Source organism: Loxodonta africana, chromosome 19, assembly GCF_030014295.1.
Source record: "Loxodonta africana isolate mLoxAfr1 chromosome 19, mLoxAfr1.hap2, whole genome shotgun sequence".
Lineage (NCBI taxonomy): Eukaryota > Metazoa > Chordata > Mammalia > Proboscidea > Elephantidae > Loxodonta > Loxodonta africana.
In genome coordinates, this window is record NC_087360.1 from 54246260 (window position 1) to 54268778 (window position 22519).

Consider the following 22519-nt stretch of genomic DNA (forward strand, 5'->3'; position numbering starts at 1 on the left):
TGCCATTGTGGACAATGCCTGTAGCCCAATCCAGATTTCACTGAAGCTGCCTGCCGTCCTCCTCCCCTGACTGACCACTCTCCTCTGTGCTTAGGGACTCAGTGTGACACAACCTGGCATTTGTCAGCCCATGTTAGAACCTAAATGCACGTTTCCTCAGAGCTGCCCCCCATCATATCCTTGACAGTGTATGTGTAAATGTGTCTCGTATGTGTAGAAAGAACTCCTTCTCTTGGTCTTCAAATCTCTTCTGCTTTTTACAACTCTGGCACTACTGTATGTGGGGTTGGGTGCTGGGCATTGGGTAGTTTTCTCGGTTTGAAATGCAGGTGCTGGTTTTCTACTTCGCTGAGAGGGGACATTTCCCAGACGGCTGAAGACAGAGTGACTTATGGTGCTTGTTTGAGGAGTGAGACTTGGCTTCTATCTAGGGAAGAGCCAGTGGAGTTAGGCTTGGGTAATACGGGCTGGGAGCCAGGCTGGCTATACTCACTTCACAGAAGGGGTCTCCTAGGATTCCATAGCTCCTTCAGAGGACAATTCAATTTACTAAAAAAAAAATTTCATAGCCCTTTTCAGGTGGCTGAGTGAGACAGCCCCATGTAGCTGCCACCTGGTAAAGGTGGGAGGTAAGAAGAGAACAAATGGGCCATCCAGGTCTCCTCCCCAGAACTGCAGCAGTGGCCCAATTAGACTGACCCTGGAAACGCCTTTGGAAAATCAAATTCTTGACAAAACTCATAGAAATTCTCTCCCCTGACTCCTATTCCCTCTGTTTTTTTCCCTTCTTACTTGCGCTTCTTCTAGGGCATTATTCAGGCCCTGGGCAGGATAACAGAGAGCCTAGACAGGGTTTAGCAGTGACTCCTGCCTCCCTTATTGCCTGGGAAGAGCATCTTCCCAATTCCCTCATGCGGGGTAGTAAAGTGCTTCCCACTCCCCTCCCTCCTCTGAATGAATGAACTCCCCCTTCCCTTGCTACTGCTCACTCACTCCTCTGAGATCCCATTTCTGCAATCAAGGAGCTATCTGATCTGAACAACTTCCTTTATAGAAGATATAGCAGCTTAAATCATTACTCCTCCCAGAAGTGTATGCCCTTCCAAAGAGAAGCCCAGGGGTGTCCTATGCTGAAAACTAAAGTCATGATGCTTGCATGGAGAAAATCCAGGCACCAGTGGGCAGGAGCTCCTTCCCAGCGGCCCCTCAGGTAACACAGGGTGGCCTTTTCCCTGGACAGGTCAGGTATTGCTCAATATGCCACACAGCTCCTTGGCATCAGGATGGTCAGCAGGAGATGTGTGCCACTGAGTGTCCACTCAGGCCCCTCCCTGTCCTCCCCAGATGTAAGCCCACCCTTCACCCACTTGCTCTGAGACCCACTGCCCTCTCTCCTGAGGCTGAAAGACTCTCAGAAGTCAGATTCCACAGTTGTCTGCCCCCTCCCCCAAAGCCTGTTGAAAGTGCTTAATTAACAAATCTCAAGTATCAGGAAGCTGTTTACTTGTCTTCCTCAGGAAGTGTTCTCTAAGGAGCTCAAAGCACTGCTAATAGATTTTTTTTGTTCCCTCCATCCATCAAGCAACCTCCCCTCATTCCTAACTTTGCTTCATCCTTACCCCCTGGGGATTTTACTCTCATTCAGAGAACCCAGGAGAGAATTTCTGGCTTCTCTAAGCATCTCTACCCAACAGCTACTGGGCCCCATCCACACAAGACTTCGATTTAATTAAAGAAATGAGGAGGCAGAGAGATTCACAGATCCAGGTTTGCAGGGAGAATCTAGCCCTCTCTGCTCTCAGGGGATGCTCAACTACCCGCACCGTTTGCAACAGATTTACTTCTGCCAACCCCTCCCCGCTGCGCAGTAATCACAGCATCTCTGAACCCACCGCAATCAGGAGCAGGACTCACCTGCTGGTCTCTGGTGCATCTCCCTTTGGCCACAATTAACACTTGGAGACCTGCAGGTGCAGTAAATCCGGCAGCAGCAACCGATACTACTCTCTCAACTGCTCTTGGACCTGCTCCTGGCCTGCCCCTTGTACTCCTGACCCCAGGAGCTAGACTGCCTGTCCCCTGTCCCTTCAGGATTCTCTGGGCTTCCAGCTGCTTGGCTGGAATCCCAGACTCCTGGTCCATGTCCTCCTGGTCTACCCTGTCTCGCTAAGGCAGCCTTGAAATTGAGGAGAACGTGACACACTGCATTGCGGGGAACTTGAGGGCGAGCCTGCAGTCAGAGACATCCCCTGGGAACAGGAGGTAAAGAGTAGCTCAGAGCAAAGCCTATGGCACAGAGATAAAAGTTATGAGAATTATTATTATTGCTATTATTTATCAGCACTTACATCATATCAGGCAATTTATATTCATCATTACATACTCAAAACCATCCCCTGGTGTACATGCTACTACAGAATGACCATAAGTTTAAGCACACAGGTAATATCATTTTATATGGGTTATAGTGCCGTATCTATTAATCGCTTGTTAAGCATTTGCCTACATTTCCAGACTTGGTGGCACCCTGACTTATTATCCCAATTTTACAGATGAGGAAACTGAGACTCACAGGTAACACAGGTTTGTCTACCCCTAAACCCTATACTGTCAGCGCTCCACTGTGTGAACCACCATGCAGGGGCAAGTCCCAATTTCCCCATCCCAAGATGGCGTTCTACGGAGCATTCAGACGTCAAGACAGCCCTGTCTACCACTTAGACTCTGGGAGAGAGTCCCATGAAGATGTAGACCATGAGAAGGAGAGGATCTTAGAATGTGAAAGAACTTTAATCACATCTGAGCACAGTGGTTCTTCATTGGTTTTGAATTCTTTAAGAATCTGATGAAAGCTGTCTGTAGACCCTCTCCCTCAGCAATGCCTGCCTACGCAACCATTTTGCCTACATTCCTGAAGTTCTTGGAGCCCTTGAAGCCCGGCCTCAGGCCTTGGCTGACCTCTCCTCTTGCTGCTTTTCCCCATTCATATCCACACCCTGTGTTTGGCTTCTTCAAGCCAGTCAGGCTAGACAAACCCAAGCCAATTATTCGTACCTGGCACAAATCCCCCCTTGTGCAAATATGGAAACGGGCCCAGGGAAGTAAAGTTTCTTGCTGAACATCATATAGTCAAGGGGCTGGCAGAACAGGCCTAGAGCCAGAGTGGGTCATTCTTTCTGGGTCACTTAGGCCAGGAGTGTCCTGGACCAGGGTCAGGGCACCTGGGTTCAGGGCTGACCAGTCCTCGTCCACCTGAAGAAAGCAGCTGCACCTGGAGGATGTCATTTAACATTCAGCGAGTACCGAGGTACCGTAGCCTGCTGACGGGCTTGGAGAGCCACTGGGGCCCCCCAAGGTCTTCTGGCTGCCCCATGCTGCTCTTCTCCCACTGGCCCATGCTAACCAGCTTTGAGGGCTTCAGTAAGGAGCTCCTGGGCAGGGAGATAGCAGGAAAAGAGCCCAGGAGGCTCCTTTATTGAAGAATGAGAGGTCCACTCAGGAGAGAACCTGAGTCCTTGAAGTCACTGGTGCCCACTTCCTCTCTCTAAAGAAGGATTACCCCCGTTTTCCCAAAGCTGAGACGATTCATCTGGAAATCTTATCCTTCTGCTCAGTGAAACCTTCCTTGATCCAGGGAATACGGACTGACCCCAGCCTGGGTACTTGCTGAACCTGGAGAACCATCTGTCTATCTTAGCACTCGTTCCACTGGTTCCAGTTACCAGTTGCTGTCGACTCCAGTCCAGGGTGACCCCGTGTGTGTCAGAGTAGAAATGTACTCCATAGGGTTTTCAATGGCTGGTTTTTTGGACATAGATCACCAGGCCTTTCTTCTGAGGCACCTCTAAGTGGATTCGGTCAGCACTCCAACATGTTAACTGTTTGCACCACCCTGGAAGTCCTCATTCTACTGGTTACTTGGTGGTTTTCTGGGAGTTCTTATTTATCATCACATCCTCAGCACTGAGCCCAAAGCCTTGTACCTAGTAGGTGCTTAGCAGATACTCTACACCTAGCATTGACCCTGGAAGGCTTCGGGCACTGCATTGCACGCATCACTCACTTTCCCATTCTGCTTCCCCCGCCTCTGAAAGGTTGCAGCTACTCATAGCTGTGATGGGCTCATTATGGTGGACACAAGGAGCCTGTCGATGTCAGCCATAAATATTAACAGCCCTTGTTATGAACCCCCTCTGCTCGGCTGCTTCAGTCCAAGTTTACACAGTAAACAGTGCGGTTAGTTTATTTGATCAAGGGAGCACTCTTCAGAGGAGCTAATAGCTCTGTTCTCCTCCTGGTGCTTCTCTCACAGCTCAGCAGGCACCGCTGCACAGGCAAGTGGGGTACCAGGGCTGTTCAGGGCCAGGGCAACCCAGCAGCAATCAGAGGCCAGGACCTTTGGGACATCTGGCCAGCAGGGGCCAGAGCCATCACCCCAGAGAGCAGCAGGCCAGCTGTTCTGGGAAGTGGCCGCCTGCAACTGTTCCTCCAGGGCAGCCAGTTACCAATATGCATCTGCTCTTGGCTGCTGAATCCAGTTTTTCAGCTCTAATTGTTATGGGACACTGGTTTCTTTCACTGGTTTAATGGGGAAGAGGAAGAGAAACACTATGATAATGCTGCAGCTTCTTGTTTTATTTTTCTCAAACCTGGTCTCAGAGACTCTACAGTTCCATTATCACCCCAGGACCCTTCCTGCAAAGAGACAAGGGAGCAGTCTTCATTACGCAGGGGGAAGCTCATTGCTGCAGGAAGCCCAGCCAAGACTGGGTCAAAGGTGCAGTGTCAGGGGCTCAGCTCTCAGATATGCACAGCCTGGTACTCCGGCCTACTTGGATATCGATAGAAGGTGATTTAAATGTGCTGTTGCAGGTCAATGGCAGTACATCAGTTTGGAAAATTAAATGGAAGTAGGGATGTGTGATTTTAGCCGTTAGAGCTGAGCAAGGAGAAGAGAGGTATGTTTGGAAAGTTGTTCAGTGGTCTGGCCAGAGGAAGATAGAGAAGCAGAAGTAACTAGAAATGTCCCACTACACTAACGGGTGGTGGTAGAGGTCACTCCTTTTAACTCCAATTTGACTTTCTGCTTTCTCCTGCAAACCCCTTCCTTTCCCAGCGCTCCCATCGGGAATTACTGGTGCATCTCACATGCAGGCTCAACCTCATTTGGTTCTGAGCCAGTTCTGGTGGGAACACAAAGGGCAAATCAACCTGAGCCTAAGAAGGCTGTGCCTATGTTCGCAGGGAGGGGGCAGAGATGTGTGTGCACCTAATAAAAATATACGTGTGTGCGCGTGCGTGTGCATATGTCTATGTGTATGGAAAGAGTCCACTTGTTATTTTCCTACTGTCAGCTCTGGGCACCCACTGACAGCCAATTCGTGGTTTCCCCTATCATCCAGCCTCTGCCTCAACTGTGCCCAGCATAGCGGCTCCTTGCTGGTCAGTCCTGTCTTAACCACCAGTTGGCTTGGCTGGGGCCTTATTCATATGGTGGAATCCTGTCTGAAATATCTCCTTTGCTCAAAGAAAACGCTTCCATCAGCATGATTTCTAGCGTCACCTTCTGTCCCATCCTCCTTCAAGTCATGAACTAGATGGGACACTGACAGCTATCTGAACTACTTCTGAATTTAACACGTGTTTTAGATGCTGTGCCCTGGCCTGCTTGGCTCCTGCTCAGGAGACAAGCCTCCAAAGGAGGTGGGCTTCCCTCAGTGTTAGCTATAATTTTTTCTCCCACCCTCCATCCCTTACCAGGCCTGCCTCACACCTGAAGTGGTCGCCCAGGCAGCATCTTTTCCTTTCACCTTCTCAGGGAGAGAAAGGGCCCCACCGAGCAGGCTCTTGTGTGAAGTCCTGATGAGAAAATGAAGACCCATTAAAATCAGATAGTCTATCACAACTGGATAGTAAGGGGCAATTCCACCTGGTAGAATGAGGGCAGACACCCCTGAGATAAAGTGCTTCTCCTTGCACTGGTTACTTCTCTTGCCAGGCCTTGTAATAGTAGTAATAATAGCATGTAACTCACTTTGGTTCAACAAATACCTTAGTGCCTTCTATGAACCAGGCTGTATGGTGGCCACTGAGGATACAGTGTTAAAACAACACACACAAGGGTTCTCCCTCACCAAGCTTACTAAATATTAGTGTTGACCTGAAGATTAAATCAAACAGTGAATGTAAAACACTTCAGTGGACATCTGTTGTTATTTGCATGCCTCATGACTCCCTTTTTCTGTGTAACATTACTCCCAATTCTTCTTCGCTATGAATCCTCTCCTGCTCTGATATGCTATCCTGTAGAGCTGCTGATCACAGAGCCCCATGCCCTCACTGCAGATTTGTAGTGTGGGGCCCACAGCATGGTGCATCGTGGTTTCCATCCTTTGCGCCAAGATTAGGACCACTCAGAGTCCTTCTCTGAGCATCTTAATTCTGAAGCTGGGAATGATCACTTGCATTTTTTAACCTAAGACCGGGGCCTCCAGAGCTGCCCCTCTGTGCAAAGGAGCCTGAGTGAATGAGCCCCAATGAGGGCTGAAGGGAGGGGACACGTATGCAGCCAGAGTCAGGCCAGCTGCTGTTTCAACCAGCCAACCCCAGGGGCCAGGGTCCCTCCTGCCTTTTCAAGGCTTGGTTAAAGAACCAATGAATTTTCTTTTTATGTCTAAGCTATTTTGAGTTAGGTTTCTGTCACAACTAGAAGACCTCTGATTAATACAAAACCAAACCTACTGCTGTCAAGTTGATTCCGACTCATAGCTACCCTATAGGACTGGGTAGAACTGCCCCATAGAGTTTCCAAGGAGCATCTTGTGAATTTGAACTGCTGACCTTTTGGTCAACAGCCATAGCTCTTAACCACTACGCCACCAGGGTTTCCTCCTGATTAATACAAGTGCTAATAAAGTGGTTTCACATAGTAAGCATTCAAAAGTATTAGCTACACTCCTCTTAGCTGGGAAAATGGGCAAGGAAAAACGTGGGCTGGAGAAATATGAATGATTTCGCAGAGAAGGGCTCTTGGAGGTTTACAAGTAGTAGAATTTGTGTAGCCTATATTCCTTACTCATAGCGACCCCACGTGCAATAGAATGAAATACCACCTGGGTCTTGAGCCATCCTCACAATTTTTGCTATGTTTGAGTCCATTGTTGCAGCTACTGTGTAAATCCATCTTATTGAGGGTCTTCCTCTTTTTCACTGATCCTCTACTTTACCAAGCATGATGTCCTTCTCCAGGGGCTGGTCCCTCCTGATAACATGTCCAAAGTACATGAGATGAGATCTTGCCATCCTTGCTTCCAAGGAGCACTCTGGCTGTACTTGTTCCAAGACAAACTTGTTTGTTCTTCTGGCAGTCTATGGTATATTCCACATTCTTTGCCAACACCATAATTCAAAGGCATCAATTCTTCTTCAGTCTTCCTTATTCATCGTCCAGCTTTCTCATGTATACGCGGCATCTGAAAATATCATGGCTTGGGTCAGGCACACCTTAGTCCTCAAAGTGACATCTTTGCTTTTCAACACTTTAAAGAGGTCTCTTGCAGCATGGTCTCTTTGCCCCATGCGATATGTCCTTTGATTTCTTGGCTGCGGCTTCCATGGGTGTTGATTGTGGATCCAAGTAAAATGAAATTCTTGACAACTTCAATCTTTTCTCCATTTATCATGATGTTGCTTATTGGTTCATGTGATGGTTAAGATTGTGTGTCAACTTGGCTGGGCCATGATTCTCAGTGTTTATATGTGATCACTCCCATGACTGAATCTGCCGTGAGTAGCCAATCAGTTGAAAGGGAGTTTCCTTGGTGGTGTGGCCTGCATCCAAAGATAAGCAGACCTTCTGGCTTTTTTGCTCACTCTGGATCCTGTGCTGCCTCCTGTTCATCTGACCTCTGGCTCTTGGGACTTGAGCTATCAACTTATCTGCAGATCTTGGAATTCGTAGATCTTCACAGCCTGAGAGCTGGAGCTCCGCTCTCTGACCTGCCAATCTTGGGTTCACCAGCCCCTGCTCCTACAAGAATTGAGAGAAGCCTCTATCCTGATACACGAACTTGGGATGTTTCAGCCTTTGCAATTGTGTGAGCCGTTTCCTTGATATAAATCTCTCTCTATGTATTTGTATGCTTTGCTGGTTTTGCTTCTCTGGAGAACCCTGCCCAAAACAGCCCAGTTGTGAGGATTTGTGTTTTCTTGATGTAGAAGTGTAATCCATACTGAAGGCTGTAGTCTTTGATCTTTGTCGGTAAATGCTTCAAGTCCTCTTCACTTTCAGCAAGCAAGGTTGAGTCATCTGCATATCACAGGTTGTTAATGAGTCTTCCTCCAATCCTTATGCTGCGTTCCTCTTCATATTGTCCAGCTTCTCAGTATTTGCTCAGCATACAGATTGAATAAGTATAGTGAAATGATACAGCTCTGACTTGCACCTTTCCTGGCTTTAAACCATGCAGTATCGCCTTGTTCTGTTCGAATGACTGTCTCTTGGTCTACGTACATGTTCCACACAAGCACAATTAAGTGTTCTGGAATGCCCATTCTTTGCAATGTTTTCCATAATTTGTTATGATCCACTCAGTCAAACGCTATTGCATAGTCAATAAAACACAGATAAACATCTTTCTGGTATTCTCTGCTTTCAGCCAAGATCCATCTGACATCAGCAATGATATTCCTCATTCCACATCTTCTTCCGAATCCAAATTGAATTTCTGGCAGTTCTCTGTTGATGTACTGCTGCAACCATTGTTGAGCTATCGTCAGCAAAATTTATTTGTGTGTGATATTAATTACATTGTACAATAATTTGCCCATTCTGTCGGAGCACTCTTCTTTGGAATGGGCACAAATATAGATTTCTGTGGCTAGGCTTTGGTTAAATTAGACTGAGGAACCAGGGCCCCATAAACTTATTCATTTTGATGTATCTGCAAGCATTTATTGTTATATCTATCTAAGGAGCCCTGATGGCAAAATGGGGAAGTACTAGGCTGCTAACAAAAATGTTGACTGTTCAAATCTACCCAGCAGCTCCACACAAAGATGTGGTAATCTGCTTCCGTAAACATTATAATTACAGCCAAGAAAACCCTATGGGGCAGTTCCACTCTGTCACATGGGGTCTCTATGGGTCAGAATTGGCTCAACAGTGCCTAACAACAACATCTATCTATCTACCTATCTGGTTGTCTGCCTATCTCTCTCTCTCTCTCTCTCTATCTATCTATCTAGCTAGCTATCTAGCTATCTTATCTATCTATCTATCTATCTATCTATCTATCTATCTATCTATCTATCTATCTATCTATCTATCTATTTATCTATCTATCTAATGTTCTCTCAAGAGTCTAACCCAGCCAGCTAAGAGGGAAGGGATTTTATAATTCCTCAAGGTTTGCTCAAGAGAATAAGGGATGGCATTGGTGTGCCTCTGTGAATTTGGTAGTAGTGAGACCAATGGGCCACAACCAGGGTGGAATGGCAGGGGTGTAGGGGTGATAGGAAGAGCCCGTAAGAAATGGAAAGTAGGCCAGCTGAAAAATCTGTATGCTCCCTCATACAACTTCCCTTCCCTCCCTTTTTGATTCTTCTTTTGCTTCTTTGTAATCTCACTTACGGGGTGTTGTTTGTTCAGTGATAGAATTCTCACCGCTTGGGAAACCTGGGTTCAATTCCCAGCCAATGCACCTTGTGCGCAGCCACCACCCATCTGTCAGTGGGTGTTGCTAAGATGCTGAACAGGTTTCAGTGGAGCTTCCAGACTAAGATGGACTAGGAAGAAAGTCCTGGGGACCTACTTCCAAAAATCAGCCAGTGGATCACAACAGTCCATAGAGGGTAGCGCAAGTCAAGGAAGTGGTCGCCAGGAGTTGGGGGCCGACATGACGGCAGCTAGCAAACAATCTCATTTGAGTCCTTTTCCTCCTTCCCTCCCTTTTTTTCTCTTTTCTCTTACCCTCCTCTCCCTCCCTCGCCTCACCCCCCAGGGACGAGAATATGCAGAGGAACCTACCAGGCTCTGCACTCCATCATTCTGAACAAACACCTGTTCTAATGACTCAATACTCCTCTCCTCCTGCCTGCAGGGACCATTTCCATTGCAGGGAATTTTAACACCGGCTTTCAGCCCTAGGATAGCAGGTAAATCAGTTGGAATGGCTCAGCATGTCAAGGAACAGGCAGCCGAAGAGCATAAAACCATGGATCCTTAGTCAGGAGTCTGCCCACTCATATCTTTCAGGACCTGCAGCCAAACCCAGGGAAGGAAAAGCCAAAATTGTGGCTTGGGGCAGGAAAGCAGGCTTCCTCCCTGACCTGAGCAGCGAGGTAAGCATGTTACTGTCTCCCTGGCCTGTGCCCTGCAGGTCAGAATTGATGGTAATAAGAGCAGAACTAAGCTACAGCTCATAGGAACCTGGCCAGTGAATAAAACCATGCTTGAAGGAAGAAGCAGAGTTAATTATATGGAATCTACCAAACCAGCTCTCGTTAATGATATTGAGGAGAGGGGAAGAAGGAGGCTGTATTAATTTCCCAGAGCTGCTGTAACAAAGTGCCACAAAATGGGGAGCTTAAAACAACAAAAATGTATTGTCTCAGAGTTCTAGAGATTAAAGTCCAAATTCAGGCCACCAGCATGGTTGTGCTTTCTCTAAAGGCTCTAAGGAAAGATCCTTTCCCCACCCCACGCCCCGACCCTGGCTTCTGGTAACCCCTGGCATTCCTTGGCTTAAGTTGCTGTGTAACTCTAATCTCTGCCTCCATAGTCACATGTCTATCTTTCCTCTGAGTGTCCTTGTGTTTTCTCTCCACTTTTACGAGGACGCCAGTCAGATTGGATTAGGACCCACCCCACTCCACTATGACCTTGTGTTAACTTAACAGGCAATATCTTCAAAGATACTATTTCCAAACAAGGTCATATTCACAGGTATAGGGGGTTAGGGCTTGAGCATATCTTCTGGGGGGACTCAATCTAATCCATAACAGACATCAAGTCTCTTAGTCTCTCTGAGAATCAGTTCTTTGTCTGAAAAATGGAGACAGTACTATCCACTTCAAGGAATTAGAATTAAATAAAATAACCTATGTGAAAACACTTTACGAGGTACACTCAATGAATGTAAATTGAATCTGTTTATGTTCCTATTGACTTACTAAACACATACAGAGAGAGAGAAAGAGGTGTGTCCTGGATTCAGCTCTATTCCAATCTCCTTTCTCAGTGAAACAGGCAGTGAGAGCTGACCATAAGATGATGACCTGAGTCACCTGTGCCTGAACCTCAGAGGTCAAACAGAAGCTTGGATCTGTTGGCAGGAGCCCAAAACTCAGGACAGTGGATGCCCACACCGCCAGAAGTTTTTATAATAAGGGCTAGAACAGCATGAGACTCTGGCCACTTGGAGTTGTCTGAGAAATTCTAACCTGGCACCCTGCCTTGTTGTTGAGCATTTTGTTTAAGGGAGGGTATTCCTGATACAGGCAAATAAAAATGGCTACAAAAATAACTTAATTCAAGATGTAGATGTACTCTATGCAGAAGGAAAACAAGGGTGATAAGGATAGAGAACCTGGTAATAAAATCATGTAAAATGTGTGGGGTTTAGAGCTACAGGTGAGTTCAAATCCTATACTGCCACCATAATCTGAGTGACCATGGATAGGCCTCAATTTCCTCATGTGCAAAAAGAGAGTGATAATAATCCTTTCCTGCCTATTTTACAAGGCTGAGGTACAGACCAAGTGAGACAATATCACTAAAATCACTTTGCAAAATACTATGCAACTAGTAGTAGTATTGTTATGGTGAAATATGGAAGAGAAAGTTATGAGACCCACAATAGCCCATGACCATTTTCTCGTGAATATCTCAGATATAGGAGATGGAGCTCATAACCTCAGACATCTTGCCCACAGGAAACCATCCTCATAAGAGAAGGACAATCTTCTCTCATTCATCCCTATTCTGCAAACGAAGATAGAAAGGGAGGAAAGCCATCTTGCCAGCTTTCTGGATAAAGAATGCTGGAATGCGGATGTGGCTACTACTTTGTTCTTTGTAGGAGTCAGGACCCTCTGGTGATACCTGTATATTTCATCCAAAGTGACAGGGACCTTGTTAGTCATCCTTGAATTGAGAAGCTTGATGGGTTGAACTCCTGGGGAAGATGTGGCAGCCGTGATCTGCCATAAAGATGATGAATAACATTTTTTTTCTTAAATGATTACTGAAAACTTTACAGCTAGCCAAAGCTGGATTTCTCAGAGGCCCTGGAGGAGAATTTTTATAAAGTGTCATTTAATTAATAAGGAGGTTATTGATGACTGTCATGCATGAACTACTTTACAAGGGCTAGGTAAGAAAGTGACAGAGGACCGCAGGCACAAAGAGAGGGCAGGGATGGGGCCAGAACTGGACCTGAGTCTGCACAATAGCTAGGTCTCTTAAAAACTTCTAGAATGCCAGTTATGGTCAAACCAGGCACAATGTTCTAGCTGGGGATCTTTAGAAGTTAAGGGGATGTTTCCATTCATAGCTTGGTCTAGAAAATCCTCTGTCATTTCTAGATGAAAAGAGAGTCAGTGCGGTACGATAGAAAGTTCCTCTGACTGAGAGTTAAAGGACAAGATTCTTGTACTAGTCTATAGTGCTTTCTTAAGGGAGTTGCTTAACCTCTTGGACCTTAGCACTCTCATCCCTGAAATAATAGAATTAGAATAAGTGATCTCTAGGATCCCAACTCAAATATTCTAGTTTATTCTGAAATGCTCAGAAAGGAATAGGAAAGGTTTTTTAAAAAAAAAAAAAAAATCCCAACCTGTCCAAAACCTTCTCTGGCTGGCTCTCCCCCAGTAAGAGAACACAGATGTGTACTGGTATGAGTTTAACCACACAAATTATAGAGAAAAGAAGAACAGAGTTGAACTCAGAATAAGCATAATGAGAATATTCTGACATTGGCAAACACTTGGAGTATGTCTTCTGAAGTTTTAAGGGACCATCTTTTTCCTGAGCATCTCCTGTATTGAGAATTCAACCTGGGGTTCCAAAAGGAAACCTACAGTTTCCCAAGATACTGATGACATTAGCCCTTCCCTGACCAAAGACTCTAAGGTTATGCCAGAAAGCGCTCTTCTTGGTCTGGCCCAGTGAGACATTCCACAGAATGATTGCAGGGGCCTCATATTTCCATTGAAAGAACTTGAGCACTTAAAGTGAAATGGTATTGGGTTTGAATCTTGGCTTTGCAACCAATTAGTGGTACAACTCCAGACAAGTTACTTATCTGAGCCTAAAAATAATGCTATTGCTTACATGCATGGATTATTAAAAGGATTACAGAAGATGATGTATGTAACAGTACAGTGTCTGAAACATAGTAAGTATGACAAAAAGTTAGTTGCTTTTCCTTCTCTTTCCCTGCTGCCTTGTTTTAATTATAACTGTGGAAAAAAAAAAAGTGTTTTTTTTTGTAGAAAACAGATAATACCAACCTGGTAAATGACACAAAACCAGGAGAGAGAGCAGTACATTGACAGATAGAATCAAACTATTAATAAGGACCTCAATCAGCAACAATAATGACTAAAATCAACATGCCGACTTTTAGTAGCAATATATGGTCATATTTTGATTTAAAAAGATCAATTGCACAAGATTTGGTAGACTTGGTGTGACTATTTGTATATGACATTGATAAATTCAGATGATGCCAGGAGCCAAAGCCAGTAGATTTTCTGTATTCCCAATGCATTGAACAGACAACTCTATTGTGAGACAGATGAATAGCTTTGTGGTAGCCTGATGCCACTGAACATGCCATCCCTCTGATGAACTTCCTTTCTCTGATTCCAAGTTCTCAAAGCAACCATTTGATTTTTTATTTAGCTCCCCTAACAGGTCTACCTGTATGGGCAGTTTCTGAAACAATTTGATTTCTGATTGTAAATGAATACAATTTCAGTCTGCTTTTTATTTGGCACCCCTGAAATTTGGCTCATCTTTCTGATTTAAGTCAATAATTTGGGATTCTGGTTATAGGCATCAGTCCATTGAATGTAATTTCTTTACAAATGAGGGTGAAGAGAAACACAAGCCATGTTAAAAATGAACCAGTCTGTCACTGTGTGGATCTAACTCACTACCTTTTGAAGTGGGAAATTCAATAAGCCCCCCTTTTTCAGGAGAACTTGACAAGAATAGTGGCACTGCTGGTCCAGTGGTAGAATCCTCATCCTCCATTCAGACATCTGGCTTTGATTCCCAGCCAATACCTTAATGCACCACTCATCTGTCAGTGGAGGCTTATGTCTTGCTATGATGCTGAACATGTTTCATCGGAGCTTCCAGACTAAGACAGACTAAGAAGAAAGGCCTGGTGATCTACTGCCAAAAAAGATCAGCCAATGAAAACCCTATGGATCACAATGGTCCAATCCATATCTGATCATAGAGGTGGCACAGACCAGGAAGTGTTTTGCTCAGTTGTGCATGGAGTCGCCATGAGTTGGGGACTGACTCCACGACATATAACAACAACAACAGGACAAGAATGCCGGGAGACCTAGATCTCATCTGAACTGCTTTCCCTTCCCAAGCAGGCTGCTTCTTTTCCCTTTGGGCTCTTCCAACGTTAACCTGAAAACCCCTTCCAAGTTAGCAGTATGATCCCTTACTGACCAGAGCTGTGACATCTCCCTTGACTTAAATTTTCATTTCTTTCCTTCCATCTTTTTCTTAATATTGGGTTTCAGTTCTATTCCCAGGCACATGCCAATGCACGTCACCATTCAATCAGTGCTTGTTACAGTAAATTGAAAAGTAAAGAAGGAGTCTTGGCCCTGCAGGACTCCTGACTTGTAATTAGAATTTGGCTGTTACCTTCCGCCCTCCAGCAGACAAGTAAGCCTGTACAGCAGCCACAGGAAGAATCAGATTTAACTCTTGGGGAAAAGGCTACAAAGACTTTAGCCAACAAGTGAATCCTAGTGATAAATGCTAGGGGGTCATGGATTTCCTGGATAAACCTGCTTCCAGTTCCATCATCGTGCTTACTTTCCAGAAGCCCATTGTCAGCAGAGGCAGGGGAAGAGTTAGGCTGCCAAGCAGGACTAGGAAAGCACAGGAAGAAATTTTGAACTGGAAAGGGAGGTTTATCACTTCCTATAGTTTCAAGACTGAACAAGACCCAGCCAGCTGGTACTTATAAATGATTTGTTCTTGAAAAAAAAAAAAAATACACAATGCCTAAACTATGAAGATGTTAAATATTTATCATCTGAGCTGCAATAGAAAAATATCCTCTCTGAGGAGGTGGCAGGTAATGACCATGGCTATGGACTTCACTGATGTGGGCTGAGGATGGTTCAGTGATGAGTCCTTGACTCTGCACAATCACAGTAAGGTTCAGGGGCTGTGCACCGAAAGATGGAGGCTCCGGGTCCATTCATAGCTATTGATATTGGTGAAGAGGGTCCCAGAAGAAGACCATTTCTGTGTGTTCAAAACAGCAGGGGAGATTCCTAGCACATATCAGGGAGGGTCACCCTAGCTGCCCCTGGGATAACATCCCGAAGAGGGTTCTGGGGAAAAAAATGACTGTCCAGGTGGGGGCTAATTGTCTGTCTTCAGGGACCAGGAGAGAAAGACAATTTGAGGAAGTCACTTTCCAATGTCTCGCCTATTATGCCACAGGCATAATCGGATATCTGATTATAAACGGAGTTCAATGTCCAACAATCCTCTCCCACTACTACATACCTAAAATGTCTGGACTAAAAAAAAATTAAAAAATAGTTAGTTGTCATGGAAGGAAGGGCATTTCCTGGAGGTCAAAAATGACACGACAGTATGAATCCATGAGAGCAGTTGAGTCCTGGAGGTGGTATTCTTTCTGGAGATATCTGCGAATCTCTGCTATTCTAGTGTCCATTTTAAATGGGGCACTGGAGCATCAGGAAACAGAAGACAAAGCTTAGAGCCAAAGCATGGTGGGAGATCAGATAGGAGACCCCCATATCAAGCCAGGACTCTGGAGGGTGACCCACTCAGAGGAGGATAAGTTACTTATTGCCACATGCTGTGCAAAAAACAACACACTACTTTAGGTGTTGTCAACCCAAGAACAAGGGTTGGCTACTCCTACATCTGGCCTGGCAGACAGGCAGGCACTTGTGCCAATCTTGATTGGGCTCACTCACATGTCTGCAGGTTGTCTGGCTGTCCCCTGACTTAGGCTAGTGTTGGATGGAGTGACTGGGGTGACTTTGTTCCCTGCTTCTCTCATCTTTTGTTTAGGGCCAGCAGGCATGCCCCTCGTGTGGCAATGGCAGAGGGCAGGGGCAACAATAGAAACACCTTTACACTTTTTTAAGGATCTCTTTGTGCCATGACAGGTAATGCCCCATTGCTTAAAGAAAGCCACATCGTTAGCATGAGAGTCAGGAAGGAGGTCACTACAAAGTTGCACAGCCCAGCATACATATACAGGGAGGTATAGTGGGTTGAAGGAGCCCTGGTGGTGCAGCGGTTAAGAGCTCAGCTGCTAACCAAAAGGTTGGCAGTTTAAATCCACCACCCAAATCCTGTGAGGCAGTTCTACTCTGTACTATAAGGTCACTATGAGTCAGAATCAACTCGATGGCAACGGGTTTTGATTTGGTTTAGCAGGTTGAGTACTGTCCCGGAAAATAAATAGCAAAAAACAAAATTTCCTCAAAGAATTTCTAACTGCAAACCCATCCCCCTGTGGATTCAGGGCTGAAATTCATACTGCCTCTGGGCATCACATCCCTTTCCCCTCAAAATACCATAAAATCCAAACAAAGTTTAGTGTTAGATTATGAGTTAAAAGTGTCCCAGATGCCTACCGGAAGCAAAGGTAAATTCTCTCCAGAGGAACATACATTAAACTTCAGATCTCAAAGACTCTTTAAGTGTAGAATCAACAAACATGAACTCCTAACAGAAAATCACTAACTTTACAAGACAACAAGCAAAATCAAGCAGAACTATTAAAAGTATAGACTCAGATCATCAAAGAAGAAAGGATAGTAGCTATGACTACAAGAAACATAAATATAAAATATGTTTGTTTTTGTTAGGTGCCATCGTGTCAGTTCCCTAAGTACAACAGAACTAAAGACTGCCCGATCCTTCACCATCCTCACAATCAACTGTTGTTATGCTTGAGCCCATTGTTGCAGTCACTGTGTCCATCCGTCTTGTTGAAGGTCTTCCGCTTTTTCTTTTTCACTGACCATCTACTTTACTAAGCATGATATCCTTCTCCAGGGACTGATCCCTCCTGATAACACGTCTAAAGTATGTGAGATGCAATCTCACCATCTTTACTTTTATGTAGCATTCTGGTTGTACTTCTTCCCAGACAGATTTGTCCGTTCTTCTGGAAATCCATAGAATATTCAATATTCTTCACCAACACCGCAATTCAAAGGCATCAATTCTTCTTTGGTCTTCCTTATTCATTGTCCAGCTTTCACATGCATATGAAGTGATTGAAAACACCATGGCTTGGGTCAGGTGCACCTTAGTCTTCAAGGTGACATCTTTGTTTTTCATCACTTTAAAGAGGATTTTGCAGCAGATAAAATGTATTTAGCAAGTTTAAAAAATAAAGTGGGTTTTGTTAAGTGTAACTTATAAACAAGGGATTATTGAATCAACCAATGAGGTTTGACTAAAGAATCAAAAATTTTCAAGAAATTAAAAAATTAATAACTAAAATTAGAAACAAAGTAAACAACAGATTACACTCAATCACAAACTTGAAAATAAAAAAAATCCAAGCCCATTGCTATCGAGTTGATTCTGATTCATGGCAACCCCATGTGTTATGGTGTAGAACTGCCCCATAGAGTCTTCTTGGCTGTAATCTTTACAGAAGCAGATCACCGGCCCTTTCTTCTGAAGTGCTGCTAGGTGGGCTCCAACCACCAAACTTTAGGTTAGTAGTGAAGAGCAAATCACTCGCGCCATCCGGGGACCTAACCTGAAGACAGACCTAAAGAAATTGTAGAAGATACAGCACAGGAAGACAAATAGAAGGAAAATAGGAGAAGGTTAGTAAAATGGAAGATGGAATGAGAAAGTCCAACAAACATTTAATCAGAGTTCCAGAAGTAGAGATAAGAGAAAATGAGGAATGATTAATCATCCCTGGTTTAGAGGGTGGACAGCTGTGCTGGTGGTTGCTGGGGCAAGCATGACACAGGTGATAATGGTTGATACAGATCTACCTTGTGACAACGTAAGGAACAGGAATTGAAGCAGAGGAAAAGCATGTCCAAAGATAAGGAGGCATGCGAAAGCATGGCGTCATTTGAGTGGGATGGAAAGTCTTGTGTAACTGTACTGCCAGGTGTGTCAATATGTGGCCCTGTGGTTCATTTGGGGATGGGGAATTTGAAGGTGGGCAGAAGGATGGTGGTCAGACTGAAGGTCTTTTTTGGCCCTGCTAAGGAATCTTAGCTTATATCCTGTGGATGATGGGGAGTCAATGGAAACCTTTAAGCAAGGAAGTGACATGATCAGCTTTGCACTTAGGAAGATAAAGTACCTAGAAGAAACTCAATAAGTGTTTGTGGTTAGATCAATGCAGGCTGCTGATACTGATCCTTTTGCTCTTGGAAGGATGTGGCTGGGATGATCTTGAGGCATTCTAGATCCATCTTCTTCTGCAGAGAGGAGTCCTGAGGGGCTCTCTGCTATACAATAGGCTGAGGTTCAAGTTGGCAAATTAAAAATAATGACCTCAGGTGCTCTGGAGCTATAAGAAACCTCATAGGACATCACTCAACTTCCTTCTGGGCTTCCCTCCCACAACAGAGACTCACCTTTTTACAGGTTGAATTATGTTCCCCAATAATATCTGTTGTAAATCCTAACTTTGATGCCTGTGGTTATAATCCCACTTGAGGATGAGTTGTCTTTGTTACGTTAATGAGGAAGGATTAATGTAGGGTGTATCTTGAGTCAATCTCTTTTGAGATATAAAGGAGATTAAACTCAAACTGGCAAGGAAAGACATGGGGTAAGATAGATGCCACGACACATGGAGATCTCTACGGAATCAGAAAACAGAAGCTCAAGGAGAAAAGAACCTTCCTCCAGAGCCAACAGAGACAGAGAAAGCCTTCCCCTAGAGCTGGCACCCTGAATTTGGACTTCTAGCCTCCTGTCTTAGCTATCTAGTTCTACTATAACAAAAATGCCACAAATGAGTTGCTTTAACAAACAGAAGTTTATTCTCTTACAGTCTCGGAAGCTAGAAATCTAAATTCAGGGCACCAGCTCCGGAGGAAGGATTTCTCTCTGGGGGAAGGTCCTTGTCATCAATCTTCCCCTGGTCTAGCAGCTTCTCACCACAGGGATCCCAAGTCCAAGGATGCACTCCACTCATGGCTCTGCTTTCTTGGTTGTAGAAGATCCCCCTTCGTTGTGTTCAATTCTCTCTTTTATATCTCAGAAGAGATTGATTCAAGATACAATCTAATCCTGTAGATTGAGTCCTGCCTCATTAACATAACTGCCAGTAATCCTGCCTCTTTAACATCATAGAGGTTAGGATTTACAACACATAGGATAATCACATAGGATCACAAAATGGTAGACAACCACACAATAATGGGAATCATGATCTAGACAAGTTGACACACAGTTTTGGGGGACAGAATTCAGTCCATAATACCTCCTAAACTGTCAGAAAGTAAACTTGTTTGTGAAAGCCACCCACTTGTGGTATTTCTGTTATAGCAGCACTAGATAACTAAGACACACCTGATGAAGGCTTAAATAGAGAAGCTAAGTTTCTTCCACCTAGATGCCAGGTCCCCTCTCCAGGTCCTCTCTGAGACTTTACTCTAGGTCCATCCTGTTGAAATCCAGTCAAGGCACTAGATAACACTCTGAAAAACAAAATAAAACAAAGCAAAAAACAATATTGGTCATCCAGTTGACTCTGATTCATGGTGACCTCATGTGTGTCAGAGTAGAACTGCACTCCATAGAGTTTTCAATGGCTGATTTTTCAGAAGTAGATCATCAGGTGTTTCTTCCAAGGTGCCTCTGGGTAAACTTGAACCTCCAATCTTTTGGTTAGCAGTGGAAGATATTAACCATTTGCAACATCCAAGGATTCTATAACTCTCAGAACCTCTCCCTTATGCTCACTCTCTCTGGCAAATATCCATTCTTCTGCCCAGTTATAAGCCATTCTGGTATGGTGTTTTCCTCTCCTATCACCGGGATCTTTGTTAATGAAATAAAGTTGGTGGGAGGAAAGAACTAAGATTCACAGAGCATTTACAACTTGCCAGAACTGCAACAAAACTCCTATGTTTGTTATCCCAAATATTCACCCAGCTATAAAGAAAAAAAAAAAAAATTAAAGGTAGATGTCATCATCTCTCTTTTATGAATGAAGTTAAACAGCTTGCCAGAATTCCTAGGCCTAGGGCAAGACTGGAATTCAAACCCAGTTCAGCCTGACTCAAACACCTTTTCCACTGCTCCACACTCCTTGCTCTACCCACCTCATCAGCACCACTGTTAGTGCAAGTGATAGCCTGTGCAAAGCCCCTCACCACAAGGCAAGCCGCATTCTCCTTCTTCTTGCCCTGGCCAAACACAAGCCCATGTTGTACTCTCTCCTACTTGTAGACATGTTTGAGTTGCGTTCACCTTATTTTTTATTATTACTGATTGTCATAGAAAATTCACTGCTATAACTTATCTTTGTTGCTTTTAAATGCCACATAACTATTGTTAGAGATTAATGTCCAAGATCTGGGGGCTGACATAAACAAACAGCCCTGTGCATGTTTAAGACTAGGGCACTACCCTGTTCTGGTTGGCTAAACGGATGTGTGGATTTAATTTATTGTAAATTCAGTCCTTGATGCTCAGTCGCTGGAGGTGCGTTCTATGAGTCTGATATTTTTCTAGGTGAGTAATTTGTTTTTTCTAGGTACAGTACCCACTTGAAATGACTCTCCAGTTACAAGTCTCCAAAATAGAGCATCTTCTGCTAAGAATGAACTAGAGACAGGTGCCAATTTATGTTGTGCTGTGTCCATGAGCAGCTTTGTGTGAAAGAAGCAGACGTGAACTTAGGCACAGTGACCAAAGTTTCCTCCATCAAGGGGGTCCTTCCATGGGTGAGGGTGGCACCTGTGCATAAGGCCTTGGCACATGTGAGGCCCCAGTAGTCACCTGGTTTACTTTGCCATTCCTGACTCTGTTCGTGCCCAAGTGAATCCATAGTTCATTCATTCTTCCCTCATTTTCAGAGTTAGTCAGTCTGGCAAGCCGCCATAGCTGGTCATGAATATTTATGTAGGGAGAATTCATTTCTGTGTTGACTGGGTTTTACACTAGAAGACAGGGGCTCCTAGGACACCTTGCTGCACATTGGAACCACGTGGGGATTTTTGTTCCAGAAACGGAGATTACTGAGGCCCACACAGACTTTCTGAGTCTGAATCCCTGGCACCCGGGAATCTGCATGTGTGCCTATCCCGTGGTCATTCTTATTAACCAGCTTGATACTGGTCCCTGAAGTAGAGTTTAGGAAGCACCTTGCAGAAGCAAGGGAAGAAAAGAGAGGGAAAAAGAAGGGAGAGAAAAAAAAAATTTTAAAAAAAGAAGGAAGGAAGAGAAGCTTGGTCCCAGTCTTCAGATAATTTCACGCCTTACTTGGGCAAATGCCTACCTTACCTCTTCTCAAGCTGCTATGCAGCGCAGAACAAATAGTGCAACCTCCATATATGTTTGTTGATTGATACAATAAATACTGATCCATTTACATTCAACCAGACGGTGTGAGTTCATGGTGTTAGCAGAGCCTAGACATGGCACAGGGCAAGGTGGGGCCTTAGAGGAATAGCTAATCCAGTGGCTCTGTAGTGATTTGGTGCCTTCCTCAGGGTAAGTTTGAAAATTGGAAGAGGCATTTTTATTTATCCCAATAAACCCACTGCTGTCAAGTCAATTCTAACTCACAGCAAACCTATAGGACAGAGTATAACTGCCCCATAAGGTTTCCAAGGAGCAGCTGGGGGTTTTGAGCTGTCAACATTTTGGTTAGCAGCCAAATGCTTAACCGCTGCACCACCAGGGCCCCAATTTATCCCAATGGTGGCGATTAATGCTGGCATTTAGAGTCAGGGAGCAAGAATGCTAGATATCCTTGATGTGTGGGGCAGTCTCCCTAATGTGGGATTGTTCCACACCCAGTGTGACTTCTGAATGTCCTGTAGAACATTCATGTAGGTGAAAAATCTGTTTGTAATTATCTGGGCCCAGAGCTGAATTCTATTTTATGACATAAAAACATAATATGTTTTAAAATATAGTTTTAATATATACTGTATTTTCTAGAAATGCAACTTCTTGGAAAATCAAGGAAATACTATTTTGTTCAGACCTTTACCGAGAGTTGTTCATCATCTTAAAAAAGCATGTCACTAAAGGCAGTGCTAT